The following is a 19,095-nucleotide window of genomic DNA, read 5'->3' on the forward strand; positions in this document are numbered from 1 at the left end:
GCCATTCCAGCATCTGCAAGTGGAGGAGTGGGGAGTCAAACCCAGTTCTCCAGATAAGAGTCTGTGCACTTAACTACTACACCAAACTGGCTCTTTTTAGTGCAACAGTGAATACAGAAAAGCAGAAAAGGTTGGTGCAAAGAAATAAAACCCCTGACACACTAACTGGACATTCCCTTCTTCTAATTTCAAATCAACTCATCCTCCTTGGATTCGGGATCCCTCTCTGGCTGCAAACTACCTCCTACTCAGCCTTTTCAAAGAGAACAGCCCTTTCTGTAGCTTGGCCTTTTTATGCTTTCCTCCAAGCCCCCCCCCCCTTCTCCAGGCAAATTTTCCCTCCTAAATCTCTGCCACCCAATCAGAGGGACAGAAGGGATACTAGGAGATGTAGGCCCACTAGTAACTCCTAGGTAGGCTTCTCCCTGCACTCTAGGCCGCATTAGGCCTAAGATCATGACAGGTGGGAATGAACAACAACCGTTTGTTGTGAATGGACAACAACCACTTAGCCCAAGTGCACGTTCCAGGGATAAGCCTGAGGGCAGTCCTGCTCAAATTGTAACCCAGTAAGTGTACACAGCACAAGAGCCACAAGGTAAAGTGTATATCAACTGACCCATGGTGACACCATGAAGTTCCACCTGATGGGGTTTTCAAAGCATGGGAGGAGCAGAGGTGGTTGGCCATTGCCTTCCTCTACACAGCAGCACCAGTCTTCCTTGGCAATCTCTCATGCAAATACAAATTCTCCTCTGCTTCTGACAAGAGCAGGCCGGTCTGTGCTATTAGCCTTGCTATAGAAAGACCCCCAGGGGCTTGATAAACCCGTATTTTTGCTGCCTAGATGGCAAAACCAGAAAGGAGAGCTATCAAGCACCTATAGGGTTGCCAAGTCCCCCCACGGCCTCTGGCAACGTCGCACACTGATTGCTCTAGGAACCACAGAGTTTCCCTCCCAAATTGCTAGAGTGTCTGGGAGAACCAAAGAGTTTTCCTGGAAGCTCCTAGATCAGCCGGCGCTCGACGTCGCCAGCATAATGTTCGACGGCACTCAATGTTGCAAGTGACATCATCACGGCAGCGGCGTTGGGGGGGATCCCCCTTCTGGTCCACTGTGGGCCAGCGGGTTGGGGATCTCCAGAGCGGGAGAACCCCCGCCCTTCCTGGGATCTTGGCAGCCCGAAGCACCTACCAAGCCATGGCTGGTGGTCTAATATTCCTTTTCAATGGGTCACATCTGCAAGTCTGCCCTTGGAGAAGGAAGCCTACTTTAAATTAAGACAGAAAGATGCGTTGTGTGTGTGTGGAGTGCCATCAAGTTGCAGAGGTAGCTCACGGTTGCCTTTCTCTGCAAAGTCTTTCTCGGCAGTCTCCCAACCAGGTACCAACCCTGAGATTCGACAAGCTTCCGAGACTGAACAAGGTCAAGCTATACCACACCGCAGTATATCCGGAGACATGCTATATTAATGGCATTTGGGGAGAGACATCAAAACAGATCAGTAGGTTACTGTCTTCGCTGTCTTGCTAATCAGAAATTTGTGACTGCTCTTGATGGGCCAGAAGATCTGAAGTCAGAAGTGAAGCAGTTAAAGTAGCCAGAGAGACATGTTTACTAAACCATCCGAAGTTGATAGCCCCCAAAGGCATGGCTTCTTCTTCTTTCTTTCCTTTTCATTCCCCACCCCTCCCCTTCTCTATCTTCGTAAACCGCAGTGAATTGATGGAATGACCTGGACTTGATCTTCAGGGCAATATGTCTGATGGCACCGCTGGATTGATAAATTGATTCAAAACTATTACCATGGTGAAAAAGCAATAAGGTCATAAAAATTGCATCAGCTGGCTAAGTAAATCCTGGCATTTCATGACAAGTAATGCAGAAGAATCGCAAGAGGAGCTGGGCATGAGGCTGAATGAGTGAGCGAGAAATGACTTTGAAGAGCTCATCATCTCCGATCTATTCTTCCTGCCAGCGATTCATGCCTTCGCATAGTGCCACTTCATTATGGGGAAATAACTGTACACTTGTAGCATATTCCTGGCCGTCCCTGGCGGCCCCTGGAGGACCCTTAGCTGCTTAATACCTCATCATGGGCTTCATTGAACACTTTAATCTGCACTTGTGTGATCAATAGAATACGGGTGTAAATTAAAAGGACAATTTCGTGTAATCAAGCCTGTTAATGCTCATTTTGAAAACCATTATTTGTGGAAGGCAAATTTGCAACGTGGCCAGGCGGATGCTTTCGGTGATTGTTTGAGAGGCGGCCACCTCTGTTTTCTCCCTTTTGTTCTGTGATTATATATATATATATATATATATATGCATTTATGTGTAGGGTGGGGGGAAGCATTAGAAAACAAAAAAGGGGGCTGGGATGGGGGTGGGGAGTAGGCAGTCCAGCAGGAATATCTGCCCGCCAGGCCTGCCTCAGCTTGCCTTCATGCCGGGAAGAAAATGAAATTTTCCACTGTTCTATTTCTGTGGCAAATTCAATTACTGTGGGGACTTGTTCAAAGCGGTGTAACTTCCAAGAGGCAGAAATTGAAAACCTGGCAGCTAATGAAACGGCAAATGACTGGTAAGTTCAGACAAGGGCCGTCTATCGGATCAAAACGCCCGGAGAAAAATTGCCACTTCCCCTAACTTGCAGCACAGATCCCTGTTCTGACTTCTTTCTTTTTCTTTCTTCCTTTCCTTTTTCTTTCATTGTTGACTTTTTTTTTAGGCCAAAGGACACTGCCTTTGGTCTTTGTTTTGCTTGAGTTAAAATAATAATCTTCACTTCCCAAAGTCCCTTTGAAACGTCCAAGTTGCTATTTAGTTAGGGTTGCAAAATCCAGGTTGGGAAATTCCTGGAGATTAGAGGGGTGGAGCCCAGAGAGGGCGGGGTTGTGGGAGGGGAGGGACTTCAATTGCATATAATGCCAGAGTCCACCCTTCAAAGCAGCCATTTTCTCCAGGGGAATTGATCTCTGGAGGTCAGTTGTAATTCTGGGAGATCTCCAAGACCCACCAGGAGGATGTCAACCCTAGATTTAGCAGCTTGAGCCAAATACTCTTCTCATCTGATCTGAAGACCATTTGGAAGCTTCAGTTGGTACATAATGCAGTAGTCCATCTCTTGGCTGGATCTAGTTGTTCTATGCATTTTCAATGTATTAAAACAACTGCATTAGTTCCCTGAACACTTTCATGTTTAGTTGAGGTGCTGGTGCTTACCTGTAAACCTTTTCTTAGGATGAACATACCTGAAGGACCATCTTCCTCTCCATGAACCCACACATCAGCTCTCCTAGTGGAGACTTTGCTATGAGGGACAAGGAAGAAAAAGAAGAGGAGGAGATTGGATTTATAATCTATCCTTCGCTCAGAGTCTCAGAGCAGTTTACAATCTCCTTGGTACTACTTGATACTGTCTACACATTTGGTTTGACTCACACCAATGAAGTTGCTGAGCAGTGGTTCCAATTCAAAACAAAGGGTGGTTGGAAGAAGGGATTCTCTTGAAACATTCAGAATTTTTTAACCTAGGATGCATGTCATCACACCTGAGATGTTTGCATATGAGCCACTGAAGAATTTTCAGGCTGGACTTTGATCCATCTATCTTTTGTGTACCAGAAACTTTTGAGACCCTTCCGGTGAAAATCAAGAAGCCCTATGGTGCAGCAGAGACTGGGATTGTGACTCTTTAGTGTGTTGTTAGATATATGTGTGTGCTTGTTATTTGTACTGTGAATGAATGAGTATACCTGAGTTGAAGTAACTTTATGCACTGATTAGTGCTATAGTACACAGTGGTATTGTTCAGTTTTGCTCAACCTGTACATCGGGGTTGTTTCATGTTTTGTTGCACCACCTGGAGGCTGGCAACCCAACTTTTTAGAAAGGTTGGTGGCTCCAGCTTTCTTCTTTCCAAAAAATCCTGGGAAAGGCAGGTGAGTGCCCAGAGAAGATCACTGAGAAGATGAAGACAAGATCATGCTTGTCAAATTAAAAGCATCAGTAGAATGAACTGTCATCTATGCAGAAGATGGAACTCAGTGTGACTCATATCACAAGACTTTTGGAATTGTAAATCTGGCTGCAGGTTCAGGGGTACAATGTGCATATTTTATTCAGGGAAGGAAATACCTTGGTGCTTTTTGCAAATTCCTGAGGTTTGATTTGAGCCTGTTAATGATTTTACTGCTAATTCAATCTTTCAAGAGTCCCTGATGTCAAGTTAATTAATTGTTGTTGGCATAATTATAAGACATGCTCATTTTTTACAATGAGCATAAAATTCTGAAATATAATTTGAAGGCACCTTACTTTTTAAAGAGCTATTCCTTAACCTCTGAGACACTTTTTTGTGTGGTCAATTAATTTAATGTGATCTCCTTTTTATATATCCAGGTGATTACTTGAGCCATTATTTATTTGGGTACTCAGATTTTTGCATTCCTTGATCTTGGAAGTAGATGTCTTAGAAGTAGGTGATCTTGGAAGTAGGTGGAAGCAGGTAGGACTTTTGTGATTTGTCAGTAATAGAAAATAGAACATCTCGTACTAGTTGTACTTAGACCTTCAGTAAGAAGACAAAACCAAGTCTGCATGGCATGTCTTAAGGTATGACCTCAGCAAATGGGGTGGGGTGGACCGGGTGCTGTAGGAGGCTATCCCATCTGAGATTAGGTGGGACCTGGGGATGCCCCCGGACTTACAGCTCATCTCCAGACTACAGAGATCAGTTCCTCCAAAGAAAATGAATGTTTTGGAGCAGAGGTGGCCAAACTTGCTTAACATAAGAGCCACAAGACATAAACATCAGATGTTTGAGAGCCGCAAGAAGGAAGGAAATAGATGGGGGAGGTAGTAAGAAACCAACTTTAAATGCATGCCTCTTTAAGTGCTGCCAGGTGGCTTGGCCTGGCGAAGTGATTTAAAGAGACAGATGCCTTCTCCAAGCCAGACAGTGGGGGCTTCAAGAGTCATACAATATGTATGAAAGAGCCACATGTGGCTCCTGAGCCACAGTTTGGCCACCCCTGTTTTGGAGGATGGAACCTCAGTGGGGTATGGTGCCACAGAGTCCACCCTCCAAAGCATCCATTTTCTCCAGGGAGATGAGCTGTAATTCTGAGGGATCTCCAGGTCCCAACTGGAGGCTGGCATCTTTACTTTCAGCCCACTCATCTTTGCAGCCAGGAAGGCAACCCATGGCACAGCATCAACAGGACTCCCAGAGTGAGGAGAAGCACCATGCTTGTCTTTTTCCTACGTCTGTGTTGTTGTCATTTGCCAGCACTCCTCTGACATTTGCAGATCTGTTGTTACTTTTGATGCACAGGGCCTATTTTAGTGCTTTGGAGCTTATTCAGATGGGCTCCCATGTGAGGTTTAAGAACGAGAGAAAATGGAACATCCAGAGGCAGGCACCTGTTTCCACACAGCATCTGCTGGAGTTGTCTGTTCCTGAGAGACATGAAATACGTGGATCCTTTCCGCTAGACGAGAACCTACAAATTTCCCTTTCACTGACAGGCAAGGGAAGGAGAAACCACTTATGGGCTCTTAATAAGAAAGTCTGAACACAGGACATACTTCCTCCAAAGACAAATCTGTCGACTGGAGAATATGTTCTGTACAGTAATTAGTAATAATAACTGGGGACCTGAGGTATTCCCACTCATCAATGTTCGCTTCATCTGCATTTATCAATGAGAAGAGAAAGTCACCGGATTCCATTAGCCCCGCGCTATCAAAGTATCGATGAGGCAATGAGAAGCCCGTGTCCTTTATTGTCAGCTGTCTAGACCAGCTTTTCCAGCTGGGGGGGGAGGGGGCGCCATGTTCTTTGCATGCTTAAGTATCACTGGAAGTGGATTTTTAAAAAAGATACCATTAAACCCATTTTATCTCTGCAGAGGACAGTATCACGTGGCCAGAATCAATATGGATAGCGAGATATATAGCTCGTTGGGTACGTTATCTTTTAGTAAATTAAAGGTACTGACTACAGGCATGGAGCTAGAGTACAATGGCTTAAATGGAAGAGTCACATTTTTCTGTCTCTTCATATTCAAATTTGCTCGAGGCCAGATAGCCACAGAGAAGGCCGTGGGAAAGAAAGAAAGAAAGAAAGAAAGAAAGAAAGAAAGAAAGAAAGAAAGAAAGAAAGAAAGAAAGAAAGAAAGAAAGAAAGAAAGAAAGAAAGAAAGAAAGAAAGAGGGGAAGGAGGGAGGAAATAAGTTAATATTATAAGGCAACTGTCTAATTTCCAAAGTTAATGTTAGCAGAGATGGAATTCTAGCTCCTTTGCATATTAGGCCACACACCCTGATGTAGCCAATCCTCCAAGAGCTTACAAGGCTCTTTTTTGTAAGCTCTTGGAGGATTGGCTGCATCAGGGGTGTGTGGCTTAATATGCAAAGGAGCTCCTGCTAGAATTCCACCCCTGAATGTTAGTAATTCTTTAACTTAAACCTGAATGTGGATTGAAGAGAACCCACAGAACACTACTGAGATGGTGGAAAGCAGCTCATTCTTATTCTGCTATGGTAATCAGGGCAGCCAACCTCCAGGTGAGGCCTGGAGATCTCCCAGAATTATAACTGATCTTCAGACTGCAGAGATCAGTTATCCAGGAGCATAAAACTGCTTTGGAGATTGGACTCTGTGGCATTCTACCCCACTGAGGTCCCTCCCCTACCCAAACCATTCCCTCCTCAGGCTCCAACCGCCCCCCCCCCCTTACAAATCCCCAGAATTTTCCCAACTTGAAATTAGCAACCCTATATGTAAGTCCACTGCATCACAACATACAACATAATACTACCAAAATGCTTTTACTGTCCTTTTACAATGTACCCCTAAGCAGAATTATATCTAGGCTTGTCAGGCCTCCCATTAGTAAACTGCATTGTCCACTGCTGTTCAGAGCACTGGCAGGGAGAAAAAACAAACAGTGACACCCCCGGATGTTGCTATGTCACATGTCAGTATAACCTGGAAGTGAGAAAGGGTAGCTCTAGGAATCCTTTTTTTTATAACTTTGTGATAGGGTTGCCAGGTCGGTGTTGGAAAATACTTGGAGACTTTGGGGATGGATCCAGGAGAGGGCAGTGTTTGGGGAGGGGTGGGGCCTTAGTATAGTACACTGCCATAGAGTCCACCCTTCAAAGTAGCCATTTTCTCCAGGGGAGCTGATTTCTGCCAGCTGGAGATCAGTTGTAAAAGCAGGAGGCCCCAGGCCGCCCTGGAGACTAGCAACCCTACCTAATGAAGAAAAAGATGCCAGAGTCACAACCAGAGGTGTTTTTTTTTTTTTGTAGAAAAAGCCCAGCAGGAACTCAGTTACATATTAGGCCACACCCCCTGACATCACCATTGTTTCCCAAAGGGGTTTTTTTGTAGAAAGAGCCCAGCAGGAACTCATTGGCTCATTAAGCCACACCCCCTGATGCCAAGCCAGACGGAACAGTGTTCCTGTGCGTTCCCGCTAAAAAAAAGCCCTGGTCACAACTGACTTTTGGCAACCTGATACACAGAGTGTTCCAGGCAAGATGTGAGCAGAGGTGACTGGCCTTTTCTTTCCTCCATGTGGCAACCGGGGATTTCCTTGGTGGTCTCCCGTCTAAGAACTAACCAAGTCTGACAGTGCTTAGCTTCCGAACTGTGATAAGCCTGAGCTGAGCTGGGCTGTTTGTGCCAATTGGAATTGATATAGTTTATGACCTAGGTTGGCAGGTCCCTCCTGGTCACTAGTATGGGAGGGGAGTAGGGTTACCTGGTTAGGAAACTCTTAGAGATCTAAGGATGGAGCCTGGGGGGGTGGGACAGGGACTTCAGTAGGGCATGATGCCATAGAGTCAACCCTCCAAAGCATCTATTTTCTCCAGGGGAACTGATTCGCCAGGGGAACAGCCAGTTTGGTGTAGTGGTTAAATGTGCGGACTCATCTGGGCGAACCACTCCTCCACTTGCACCTGCTGGAATGGCCTTGGGTCAGCCATAACTCTCACAGAGGTTGTCCTTGAAAGGGCAGCTTCTGTGAGAGCCCTCTCAGTCCCACCTACTTCACAGGGTGTCTATTGTGGGTAGAGATTGTGACTGCTCTGAGACTCAGAGTACAGGGCAGGATATAAATCCAATATCTTCTTCTTCTTTAGTCTGGAGAGGACCCGGGGCTTTTTTTTGTAGCAGGAACTTCTTTGCATATTAGGCCACACACCCCTGATGTAGCCAAGCCTCCAAGAGCTTACAGGGTTCTTAGTACAGGGCCTAATGTAAGCTCTTGGAGGACTGGCTACATCAGGGGGGCATGGCCCAATATGCAAAGCAGTTGAAGGAGAGTCCCTGAATAATTAATTAATACCCCCAATAATAATAATAATAATGATTGCTATATTGAATAAGAGCATGAGTTGCCTCTAATCTAGACTGCCTGATGTAACATTCTGCTAAAACGCTGGCCCCAGTAAAGTGGGTGTATGCCTAAGCTGGCAAGAGAGATAAGAGAAGCGACCTCTTAGAGGCAACTTGCTATAATGAGATAAGTAAGGGAACTTAGCCATGGAAATTTACCAGAAAGAACTCAGTGGAGGCTGGACCTTTGAAATCAGAGAAGCATGTGTGCCTGCCCGGTTGCTTCTGAGTGCATAAAACTGTCTGTATGTAGAATGATTGGAACTCAGTCATTTTGGGCCTCGTGCCAGACTGAGTCCTCCTTTTTGGTACCAGAAAGTTAACCTCGTTTCATACCAGTAAGTCTGTGTGTACCTCATTATTTCTCTGCTTCACAGTTTCTGCTACAAAAAAGGCCCTGGGACCTGTAACTCTGTGGGAGATCATCTGCAGGTCCCACCTGGAGGCTGGGATCCTTGTTAGGACCTTATGCAGATCATCTGGTGATCCTGGTTACAAATATCTTGAATACAAGGCACAAGATACCTGTATACCTCCAAAGCTCAGCAACAGCAGGGTGGGATCGTTAACTGCATTTTAATGCAGTTGTATTTATTTCTATGGTAATTCTTTTTTAAATACTTCTTTTAACCATTACCTGGCCTGATCTTTCAGAATGATGCCAATTATATATATTAAAAATTGTGTTAACATGGCTCAGAAAAGAAGGCCATTTCCAAAATGCTAAGCAGCCAGAGATGTCTTTTTCAAAGGCAGACTCGCTATAAACTAAAATGGCTGTCTTTATGGGGTCGTAAGCAGAGCACGGTGCAAGGAAGTCCAGAAGCATCGGTGATGATCAGGCACTGTGGTTGCCATCCTGGAAGTCATGATAAATGTGTTTTCCAATGAAATGACCCGGACGTTTGCGCTTTCCCCCCCTCATGGGCATGGGCAACCTGCTACATAATTGATTTTTCAGTAAAGCGTAGACACCTTTCTGTTACCTACCGGAATCTGAAAACCAATTTTTGCAAATTCTCTGGAACTTGTGGCGTAAATCCCAAGAACGGCATATTACCGACCAATGAGTTGATGAGCCTCTTGGGATTTTTCTTTTATTTTTGCTGCCTACTTAGGACCACAAGTATCTCAACATTGCAGGCCACATTCAAGTCCAGCCCTACTGTTATGCTGTGTAACAGTCCCTTGGCTGTGAATATAAAGGACAGGGAATGTATTAGAGATGCTTCCTTTTTTCTGGCCCTGACCTGGACAAAATACTATACTATACTAATAGGCTACCCCAATCTCATTAGATCTCAGATGTTAAGCAGGGTCAGCTCTTGCTACTATTTGGATGGGAGACCTCCAAAGAACACCAAGGTCATGACACGGAGGCAGGCAATAGCAAGCCACCTCTGAAAGTCTTTTGCCTTGAAAACCCTCTGGGGTTGCCATAAATCAGCTGTGACTTGACGGCACTTTCTACCACTGTCACCTTTTTCTTGATGATTCAGGGGAATTCAACAGGGTGCTGGGCCCTACTGCAACTACCGTACCCATCCCCTCACCTTGTTGGTCAGAAGTGTACACAGTATCCCAAATGCATCAATGCATGGAAGAGGCGAGGTGGCAGTGATCATTAGCTCTTTATTAAGTACAGCATAAGGCAGATTGCACTCCGAAACTGAAAAACAGGGCCAACGGGGCCAACTATATATACACATCAGGGTTCCCACGCAAGCATGCTATTGGACCGTGCAAACCAGCATTGTTCCCAAATCCCCAAGCTGGCTTCAATGAGCCCAGCAGGAACACCCATCCAAGTCCTCACTTGAGTCTGGTACACAACAGCATCCATACTCTGGATTTATATATGATAGCTAGCATTTGCCCAATCTTTTCCCAGTCATTTATATCATAGAAATTGAATATCTGCCACATATTTATGGATTATACATGGCTTTGTTTTGCTCTGTGGCTCAAGTTATACAAGCGTACCTTCCTGGTCACTAGATTCAGGCAGGGCTTTTTTTGAGCAGGAAAGCACAAGAACGCAGTTCCGGCTGGCTTGGTGGTGGGAGATGTGGCCTAGTTAGGGTTGCCAAGTCCAATTAAAGAAAAATCTGGGGTCTTTGGGGGCGGAGCCAGGAGACATTGGGGGTGCAGCCAGGAGACATTGGGGGTGGAGCCAGGAACACGGATGTGACAAGCATAATTGAACTCCAAGGGAGTTCTGGCCATCACATTTAAAGGGACAGCACACCTTTTTAAATGCCTTTCTTCCATAGGAAATAATTAAGGATAGAGGCACCATCTTTTGGGGCTCATAGAATTGGACCCTCTGGCCCAATCGTTTTGAAACTTGGGGGGTGTTTTGGGGAGAGTCACTAGATGCTATACTAAAAAATTGGTGCCTCTACCTCAAAAAATAGCTCCCCCAGAGCTCCCAATACCCACGGATCAATTCCCTATTATTCCCTATGGGAATCATTCTCCAGAGGGAATAATAGAGTGCCCAGTAGATATTTCCCTCCCCCCCACGCTTTCTAAAGGGGGGGAGGGCCTCCAAACCAGGGAATCCCCTGCCCCGTCCCTCTCTCACACACACAAATACTTACAAGATCTTCTTCCTGCAGAACTTTGCTTGCTGTGAAAACAAAAGCAAAAGAAAGGGAAAGGCCGTTCCCCACGGAAACTATTACGGACCATTTCCAATGAAGCCCTTCCTGTTTCCTGCTCAGCCTTAAAGGCACACATTTTACAAACTGTTGTGTCCTAGGTTCAAATGGAGAACTGTTACTTTTGGAGGGAACTGTTACTTTTGGAGGGAAGCTGAACAAGCCAAGCTTGTACTCCACACCAGGGTTCCAGAGAAGGCCTAAGCGTGCCCAATCAGGGGAAGGATTGAAACATAAGTAGCCAATCAACATCTAGGCTCATACTGTACCCTGATAGGCCCTTAGGCCTCTGTAAATAGCCAATCCATGTACATAGTTAAGGTCCAATCAGAAGGGGGCAAGAATTGTATAAAGGAGCGGGAGGTTTGAATAGAGCTCAGTCTGTGTTGGTGTTCCTGGAGTAAAGCTTTCTGAAATCACTCTCCGACTCTGGTCTCTTACTGCGCCGACCCCAGTACTTTACATAAACGGATCAGTTTGCAGGTTTCTAAACCTGCAGGAGCTCTACAACTACATGATGCCTACACGCATGTTCTCCCCGCCCCCTTTCCGGATTTTTAGAGACCGGGGGAGGAGGCTGCAAATTCGGGAGTCCCCCGCCAGGGCGGGGTGAGGTTGGAAAGCCTAGGCCTAGTATGCAAATTATTTCCTTCTGGGCTTCTGAAACAATGGTGACATCAGGGAGTGTGACCTAATATGCAACTTAATTCCTGCTGGCTTTTTCTACAAAAAAAAAAAAATCCCTGGATTCAAGTCTCAAAGTGATTAAACAAAAATCACATATCTCATTTCAGCTATAAAATGCAAATTACAGACACGTGGAGTCTCAATTTGCCTTGGAGCCATTCAGGAAAGAAAGAGGGGATTTAACCCCTCAGTCTTGTACTTTATTCAAGACTGGCTTCACCACTTCCCCATTAACATGTTAAAGGGAAAAAAATGCATCATTTAAAAACATACATTTCCTCCTTTAAACATGCTTTAAAAAGACAGAGGTTTCCACCAAGTGGAGGCTGAAGGGTTAAAACCCTTTCCCTTCCTTGCATAACCCTGAGGCAAATTGAGTTAGAACAGGTCTACAATTTGCATTTTATGCACAGAACAAAGAATGTTCATCTGGACTATTTGAATTGCTATTTCTATACAACATGGCTTCTCCCAGCAAGACTTCATGTTTCCCCAGTTTATAAATCTATATTCAAAAAAAGGCTCATCATATTCCAAAAGTGACATTTTTTACTGTTTTAATCTCAAAAATCTGTGTCTGAGGGCAAAGACTTGCTTCTCCCCAACACAGTTGACTGGCAGGCAAGCATCCACGCCGTCAAAATATCACTGTGGCTAAGTAATGACTACTGCCACTTGAGTGGGAGACAACCTAGCTGGGTTGTCACTCTGGGGGGTGTCAACCAAAACACACTGTTCCTCATCCTAATCGCAGTAATTGTAACACGCTGACAGCAGGAGATGGCCGAGGAGGGAAACAAGGAAATGAAGACTATCTCCTGGCAACGACACAACTTCATTTAACCTTAACAGACCGAGCGCCGCTATCGTTTCTCCCTGGCTCTCTAGCATGAATCCAGTGTCAGATCAGCTTCTCATTTGCAATATATGACAATTTTCTCATATCTGAAAAGACAGCGCCACAAGTCAATAGACTTATCAATGGACTTAGAAACGGCATGGTCTTAACTAAAGACCACTTGTTAAGTCCCCAGGCAGCAAATGGTGGCTCTCTGTCTTTCCCTCGCCTCCCCTTGCCTTTAAATAATTTGTATGTTTAGACACTAGGTCAATTTACACTACAATTGCAAGATCTAACAGCTGAGCCCATCAATCAGATTTGGTGTGACAAAAAAAATAAATTCTTATATAGTGAGTTCAGCCAGCTTGAAGTAAGCAAGAACATTTATTGAACAAGAGCAGAACTGAACACAAACAGGCAACACCACTCCTTATATCCATTTGGCCTGAGTTAAACACGCCCCCTTATGTGGGTGGCAATCTACCCTATTGGTCTCTCCAGAATCCTTCATTTGCATTTCCTGAGAGAAATGCCTTGTGTCCTGATTGGCTGGTTCTAAAAAAACGGCCAATTGGAATGTAGGTATCAGAATCCTGGAGGGCAATGAAGTATGCTTCAAGGTCAACTAACAGACATAACAAACCAGCAGTCAAAACAACCAATACACAACAATTCTGCTGTAGCATTTCAGGGTATGAACGAGACGAAGGGGAACAGGGCTTGGATTTAGGAGCCACTTTCTTTCTCTCTTTCTCTTTTTACCTTTCTTCTCAAAATTAGCCTGTCACAGATCTGAAGTGCTAATTCAGGTCCAAAAGCACATTAAAGGTACAGGTAGTCCCCTGTGCAAGCACCAGTCATTTCCGACTCTGGGGCGACGTAAAGCACATTAGAGACCAACAAGATTTTGGTCCAAAAGTAGAGTTGCCAGGTCCAGTTCAAGAAATATCTGGGGACTTTGGGGGTGGAGCCAAGAGACAGTTTGGAGTTCTATTTGGAGTTCAATTATGCTTGTTACAACCTTGCTTCTTGCTCCACCTTACTGTCATAAGAGAAGCCATGTTAGATCAGGCCAATGGCCCATCCAGTGTGACACAGAATGTTGGACTGAATGGGCCATTGGCCTGATCTAACATGGCTTCTCTTATGACAGTAAGGTGGAGCAAGAAGCAAGGTTGTAACAAGCATAATTGAACTCCAAATAGAGTTCACATTTAAAGGGACCACACAGCTTTTAAATGGCTTCCCTCCATTAGAAATAATGAAGGATAGGAGCACCTTCTTTTGGGGCTCATAGAATTGGACCTCCTTGTCCAATCCTTTTGAATCTTGAAAGGTGTTTTAACAAGAGGCACTGGATGCTACGCTGCAAATATTGTGCCTCTACCTCAAAAGAGAGCCCCCTCAGAGCCCCAGATACCCATGGATCAAATCCCCATTATTCCCTATGGGAATCGGTCTTCCTAGGGAATAATGGAGTGCCCAGCAGACATAAGAACATAAGAGAAACCATGTTGGATCAGGCCAATGGCCCGTCCAATTCAACACTCTGTGTCACACAGTGGCCAAAAACTCTCTGTGTCACACACACACACACACACACACACATACATACATACACACACTGTGGCTAATAGCCACTGATGGACCTCTGCTCCATATTTTTATCTAACCCCCTCTTGACATTTCACTTCCCCCCTTGCTTTCCAATGACCCTGAAGCAGTGAGATCCCTCCAAACTGAGGGATCTCATGGCCCCACCTGGGGATTGGCAGACCTATCCAAAAGCACATTAGAGACTAACAAGGTTATAAGCTTCTGAAAGTCAAAGCTTTCTTCATCTAAAAAGGGGGTCTTTGACTGTCAAACGCTTATATGCCAAAATCCTGTTGGTCTTTGAGGTGCTCCTGGACTCGAATCTAGCTCTTCTACTACGTGGCTACCCACGTGAAACATCATTCTAAAGTGAGAGAAGAAGTAGATTTTTATGCCTCATTTTCCTCTATATTAAGGAGTCTCAAATTGCCTTCCTTGCTTTTCCCCACACCATGTGGGGTAGGTGGGGCTGTGAGAGCTCTAAGAGAACTGGGACTGGCCCGAAGTCACCCAGCAGGCCTCATGTGCCACAAAGCAGCTTAAAATCACCTTCTGTTAGGGCTGCCAAGCCCCCGGTCTAAGCAGGAGTTCTCCTGCCCAGGAGGTTCCCAACCCGCCGGCCCACATTGGGCTAGTGAGGGGGACCTCCCCTATGTCACCAGCATGATGATGTCACCCAGAAGTGACATCATCACAACAGCGATGGCACACAGTGGCTGCTCTAGGCATTTCCGGGAAAACTCTATGGTTTTCCTACACACTCCAGCCATTTGGGATGGGAAACTCTATGGTACAATAGGTACCATAGAGCAGGGGTGGCCAATGGTAGCTCTCCAGATTTTTTTTTTGCCTACAACTCCCATCAGCCCCAGCCAGCATGGCCAATGGCTGGGGCTGATGGGAGTTGTAGGCAAAAAACATCTGGAGAGCTACCATTGGCCACCCCTGCCATAAAGTTTTCCCCTTCCAAATGGCTAGAGCGTCCAGGACGAAGAGGACTTGGCAACCCTACCTTCTGTTCCTCTCTCCACCACAGGAAACTCATAAGGTAGCTGGGAGTGAGAGAGTTTTGAGAGAACTGGGACTGGCCCAAGGTCACCCAGCAGGCTTCAGATGGAGGAGGAGTGGGGAATCAAACCTGGTTCTCCAAATCAGAGCCTGCCACTCTTAACCACTCAAATCACGCTGGTGCTGCCACCTCATCCTCTAATTTCTAAAGCTAAAGAGAGTCTTCTCCTTGACACACACACTATATATATATATATATATATATATGTACCGAGGTTTTGTAGTTTTATGGCTAGGAAGGGTTGCGGCTTTTAGTCTAATACGTATACTTGGGCGAGAGTCTTTCCATTCCTCTCCCACTCCCCTCCTTCTTTCAAACTCAAAAGCATCATAATCCAAAAATATTTAGGCACGGCTTGGTGCCCAGGGGATGAATATTTTTTTTAAATGTAATTTTAAGCTCGGCTAGTTTCCGTATTCTATTTATTAACAGCAAAAGGTCACATTGGTTTTTACTTTGGAAGCCATTAAAGAGGAGACACGTACAGCTGAGCTCTTTAAACTAAATTAAGACAGCCATCAAAACAATCCTGAAGTTTATGCTGTGCTTTCCCCTCAGTGCAATTACAGTGGGGGGGGGGGGGCAGAATTCAAACATCTCTACATGAGGGATGCAGGACGACTGCAGAAGCTTCCATTTCAAGGAAGGAAAGCGTGAGCAGAACTCCCTGTTCCAAGAAGCACAGGGCTGCTGCTGAAAAGGGCAGCTCTACATATGACATGTAATCAGAGGTGGAATTCTAGCAGGAGCTCCTTTGCATATTAGGCCACACACCCCTGACGTAGCCAATCCTCCAAGACCTTACAAGGCTCTTTTTTGTAAGCTCTTGAAGGATTGGCTACATCAGGGGTGTATGGCCTAATATGCAAAGGAGCTCCTGCTAGAATTCCACCCCTGCATGTAATAAAACTTAACCTGTCACTTGCTACAATTACACTCTGAGTTTTCCTACCCCTGTACTACATAATGGTTGTTGTCAGGGCTGGCCCTGCCACTAGGCAATTGCCTAGGGTGCCGGCCTTCTGGGGGCACCAAAATGAGCGCCCCTCGTGTGACTTGGTGATGTCATGATAATGCCGAGCTTGAAGTACAAAAGCAGGAAAAGGATCTCTCCCCCCCCACACCGCTTCTCTTGGAGACCCCATTCTATCCTATGGGCCCATTGGGCCACAGCTGGAGGGGGTGCCAGAAGTTAGCCTTGACTAGGGTGTCAGATAGTCCAGGGCCAGCCCTGGTTGTTGTGGGGAAATGCTTAACAAGATGGATTTCTGGCAGATGGAAGAATCATAGCATTGGAAGGAGCCATACAGGCATCTAGTCTGTATGGCTCAATGCAGAATCAGCCTAAAGAATCCCTGACAAAGGTTTGCCAAGCTGCTGCTTGAGGGCCCCCAGTGTGGGGGAGCTCACCACCTCTCTAGGCAGACGATTCCGCTGCTGAACTACTCTTCCTTCAAAAAAGGTTCTTCCTAATCTCCAACCGGTACCTTCCCGCCCCTAATTTAAACCTATTATTGCAAGTCCTCTCCTCTGCTGGCAGAAGGAACAGCTCCCTGCCCTCCTCTAAATGACAGCCGTTCAATTACTGAATAGAATTATGGAATGATGTCAGTGGCAAAAGCCTGCTCTGGAATGGATTGTTAATTAGCTCTTATGTTGTCAACAGCGTATACTCTGCATATGCAGATTTTCCCAAATCATACTGAATCCAGACAGCCACACACTTCCCAGTTTACTTGGGAACAGGGAGCTTATTGCAATGAACGTATATATGGATCACTGTGAAGCTGCCAGGTCCTGAATCAAATCATTGGTCCATCAAGGTTGGCGTTGTCTATTCTGACTGGTGGTGGCTGCCCAAGGAAGCTTTCCAGGGCTTTTTTTTTGTAGCAGGAACTCCTTTGCATATTAGGCCACACAGCCCTGATGTAACAAACCCTCCAAGAGCTTACACCAGGCTCTGTAATGAGCCCTGTTAAGCTCTTTGAGGATTGGCTACATCAGTGCTATGTGGCCTAATATGCAAAGGAGTTCCTGCTACCAAAAAAGCCCTGGACACCTCCTGCTACCTGATCCTTAACTGGAGATGCCAGGGAATTGAACCCAGGACCTTCTGCATGCCAAAACAGATGCTCCACCTCTGAGTCACAACCCCTCCCTTGCAAGCAGAGAAAAAAGAGACTGCAGTCCTTGCTGCTACTAGGGTTGCTAAGTCCCCTGCATTCTCCAGCGAGGGACTTTCATGCACGACACGATGACATCACCCTGAAGTGACATGATTACACCAGTGCTGTCATGCGCAGCCACTTTAGGAGTTTCCAGGAAAACTCTATGGTTTTCCAGGATGCTCTAGCCATTTGGGAGGGGAAAACTCTATGGTACCTATTGTACCATAGAGTTTTTCCTTCCAAATGGCTAGAGTGTCTGGGAAAACCATAGAGCTTTCCCAGAAACACCTAGAGTGGCTGCCGTGACATCAGCGTCATCGTGCCAGCGACATCAGGGGAGGTTTCCTCCGCTGGCCTAATGTGGGCTGGCGGGTTGGGAACCTCCCGAGCGGGGGAATCCCCACCCAGACAGGGGGCTTCGCAGCCCTTGCTGCTACACAGCAGCTGGCCTTCCCAGGGCCATTGGCCCTTGGCAGCTGCCCAGCAATGCCAGTACCGACTGCAGCCTGTGGAGAGCAGAGTCCAGTGCAGTGCAGAAGAGTCAGGTGGGACTCTAAGGCTCGAAGAGGCAGGCAGGTATGACCTGAACTAGGCCCTGCATCATCAACTGTGACATCACCTAGGGTTACAAGCAAACACATTAGAAACTGTTCCAGTGCACTTTAAAACGAGAAAACTTGAGTACATTAAGCACTCGCAATGTTCATATACAATGAAATCTCTTTCTCAAATTATTAATCTCCCAAGAATAAACTTTAGCGTTGATACCCATTTCAAACCCACATCAAGCACACTTTGTACAATCCTCTGATGTAATTAATACATTCCTGGGCTGTACGGAAGCTAGGGTTGCCAAGTCCAATTAAAGAAAAATCTGGGGACTTTGGGGGCGGAGCCAGGGGACTTTGGGGGTGGAGCCAGGAGACACTGGGGGTGGAGCCAGGAACAAGGGTGTGACAAGCATAATTGAACTCCAAGGGAGTTCTGGCCATCACATTTAAAGGGGCAGCACACCTTTTCAAATGCCTTTCTTCCATAGGAAATAATTAAGGATAGGGGCACCATCTTTTGGGGCTCATAGAATTGGACCCTCTGGTCCAATCGTTTTGAAACTTGGGGGGTATTTTGGGGAGAGGCACTAGATGCTATACTAAAAATCTGGTGCCTCTACCTCAAAAAATAGCCCCCCAGGGCCCCCAATACCCACGGATCAATTCCCTATTATTCCCTATAGGAATCATTCTCCATAGGGAATAATAGAGTGCCCAGTAGACATTTCCCTCCCCCCCACACACTTTCTAAAGGGAGGGCCTCCATACCAGGGAATCCCCCTCCCTCTCTCACACACACACACAAATACTTACTTGGTCTTCTTCCGGAGAACTGTGCCTGCTGAGAAAACGAAAGCAAAGAAGGGAGGGGCCGTTCTCCGAAGCCCTTCCTGTTTCCTCCTTCCTGCCAGCCTTAAAGGGACAGGGATTTTACAAACTGCTCAGGAGCTCTACAACAGGAGCTCTATAGGTATGTTCTCCCCCCCTCCACCCCCCACCCCCACCCCCGCTTCTCAATTTTTGAAGACCGGGAAATTAAGCTGGGAACCCAGAAGTCTCCCGCTAAAGCGGGGGGATTGGGAACCCTAACGGAAGCACCAG

The sequence above is a fragment of the Heteronotia binoei genome, chromosome 9, assembly GCF_032191835.1.
Source record: "Heteronotia binoei isolate CCM8104 ecotype False Entrance Well chromosome 9, APGP_CSIRO_Hbin_v1, whole genome shotgun sequence".
Classification (NCBI taxonomy): Eukaryota; Metazoa; Chordata; class Lepidosauria; order Squamata; family Gekkonidae; genus Heteronotia; species Heteronotia binoei.